Raw genomic sequence first — 3,181 nt, forward strand, 5'->3', positions numbered from 1 at the left:
TACAGAAGGGGGAAGCATGCCTTAGCCTTTTGATTAATTATAAAACCACAAATACTTTATTTTAGAACTAAATTTTGGGTTAGTCTGTAGTAAAATATTTAACTTTTAAAAAAAAAAAAAAAAAACTTCAAAATTCACTCATATACTATAGGTGGATTTTGATAGCTGAAAATTCAGTTTCTGCTCTTTGTCTACATCCAACCAACACAGATAAAATTAAATTATATATATATATATATATAAAACAACATTAACGTGTATAACATTGTAATAAATAAGTTGGGCCATAGGACATGCTAGACTCTATAATGTCTTTCATCACAACCCCCCACTAAAATCTGTGATTAATGCTGTCAACACCCTTTAATATCTGTGATTATGTGATCTCTCATCACTTTGCCAAAACCAGATGGCTGCAATGAGCTATCTCTGGTTATATCACTTTGTATCAACATTTACAAGTCCTTTAACGTTCAAAAACTTTAACAGTGGTTACATTCAGTATTATTCTTCCCTCTAGTCAGTGGCAGACTCACTCATAAGTGGTACAGGCTGGCGGTGTTCTGTACACTACTATTCAGCATGTCTCATCAGAAAGCTCTCCGGTCCAGTGAAATCATACCATAAAATGCAACTAAATTAGCCACCTTAACTGATTTACATCTACTGGTAAACAGATGGTATTTGTTTATTAATGCAAAACTGTCAATCAAGCAAGATTTAAAACTGCATCCTCTACTCTAATATTATGTTTACAACAGTTAAAGTGATAGTTCACTGTTCAAAACCTTTATGACTTTCTTTGTTCTGAACACAACAGAAGATATTTTGAAGAATGTTGGTAACCAAACAGTTGCTGGTAGCCATTGGCTTTCAAAGTATTGGGGAAATTACTATGGAAGTCATTGGCTGCCAGCAACTGTTTGGTTAACAGAAGAAAGAAACACCATTTGGGTGAAATATTTTCCTCAATTTTCCTCCCAAATTCCCATGACCAATTTATGGACCTTCCATTATTCACAATAATGACTTTCATTACACTAATACAATATTTGGGGGCGCTAAATTGTCATAAAATAGTGCAAGACTATCAACAAAAATTATTGTGACTTAAACTCAGTCAGGCCACTTGTGGACAGGAGCGTCTGCTCTCTTATGGGGTATGACTAACCGTACCTAACAAAACACCTATTCAAAGAGCCAATTATGAAGGACTGCATGGTGCTGTGTGGAGCAGAATACGATTAGATGAGATGTGCAGTTGCGCATTTTGGCACCAGCCCAGTGCTGAGTGCTACAGTATGTGTTAAATTATACAGACCCAGCACGGCTCCTACGAATGGCTTCGTTGTGCCTCTGACATATAATTTGTGACAACAGCGGGGACCTGAGCTTCACCCTAAAGCCAGGATAGGACAGATTGACTGAATGCACAGAGGCCAAATGGAGCTCCACAAGGGTTGGAGGGCAAGAAGAACACAGCAATAAAATAGCCGGTTTATGATATGAATGAAAATTATGGGATTTGAAAGGTCATTCAGATCCAACTCAAATGTCTCAAGTATAATCATAAAAGCCAACACTCATTACTGGGTCTACTGGGGTTAGAGATGAATGAAATAGACCATATAATGGTCCAAGAAGTTTAGGGGGAAGAAACTCTACCTTAGAAGAGCATAAAAGCTCAACTCCTACCTTTAGAAGTTCTGCCCTCCATCAGCGCCTCCTATGTGCTTTAGCGTCTGTCTAAGTGGCCTTTATGTGAGGTGATGAGCGCAGATCTCTAAAGGAAAGAAATTCTCTCTTCTCTCACTCAGGCCGCCTGTAAGTCTAATGGGCCTCACAGGAACATCTCCCACCACACACACGCACACAAAAAGTGTAATCAAAATAGCTGAAAGGTAATCCGGCCGCCCTCTTCAACTTTTCCAGCAGACAGGATCATTAGACTACTCAACAATGACGAGGGATATTTGAGGCACATTTCCCCCACTTTCAGGAAAAGTACGTTTGGATAATGTCAAATGATGACTCCTGCCTTCCCACACCCACACATATGTCCCGCCGATTCCCTGCTGCATGCACACCTATCATTAAGGGCTTTGTAGAAGAAAAAGCAGAAGAGGAAATGTAAAGATGCCTAGGTTTGTAGAAGATGAGGAATAATGGCTTGTAATAAACATGGAGGTCAGAAAAGCCACTGAAAAGCTACCTTATGCTGTGATTATGGCTTTGCTCCCTATGCAGTTGAGGCTGGCCTGAGGCTTTATTCTAAAGCTCAACCAAAGCAGTGCCAAAATATTGGAAAGCCCCTGTGGGAATTTTCAAAAATGAAAATTCTATCATTGATTACTTGCCTTCATGTAATTTCATAACTTATAACTGTATATTTTATTAAGCAGTATAATGTTAATATACCAAAGTACCAAATTCTTTGTACCATAATATGTACAGATGGTACAACAGGAAACAAAACAAAAACTCATATATAGACAGTGCACAAGACTAAACTCCATTAGTGTAGCACACAACTTTAAAATAATGCAATAAACATTAACCAAACATACAAATATAACACAATCATGCGTCATGTGGAGACTTCTGGAGACTTTACATTTTTCACCATCATTTTATGGTAATTCAGTTTTTACTTGCCACGAAAACCACAAAATTGACAGTAAAAATGACATATAGTCATAGACTTGTGTGTAAGGCTTGGGGCAAAAATGCCACTAAATTGGACAAAAATGCCCCTGCACAAACAAATTAAATCTATTATGTCTGTTGCTAACAAAGTGAAAATGAATAGGCAGTGTCGATTGTGGCATTAAATTAAGATCTGCTCATGTTGCACTGTATTTCATTTTAGGTATTTTAAAGTTTTGCGCATTTTAACCAATCACACACAATTCTGTTGAGCTTAGGAATGCAATGGCCAATCAGAGGCATTTAGATGAGTCATCGCTGAAACTCATCAGTTTTGAGTGCTTGCGCGTACAACGCAAGAGATTCATTTCACAGTGTATACAGGTGCATCTCAATAAATTAGAATATCGTGGAAAAGTTCATTTATTTCAGTAATTCAACTCAAATTGTGAAACTCGTGTATTAAATAAATTCAATGCACACAGACTGAAGTAGTTTAAGTCTTTGGTTCTTTTAATTGTGATGATTTTGGCTC

This window comes from Sinocyclocheilus anshuiensis, unplaced genomic scaffold (assembly GCF_001515605.1).
Source record: "Sinocyclocheilus anshuiensis isolate Anshui unplaced genomic scaffold, SAMN03320099.WGS_v1.1 scaffold426, whole genome shotgun sequence".
NCBI classification, from domain to species: domain Eukaryota; kingdom Metazoa; phylum Chordata; class Actinopteri; order Cypriniformes; family Cyprinidae; genus Sinocyclocheilus; species Sinocyclocheilus anshuiensis.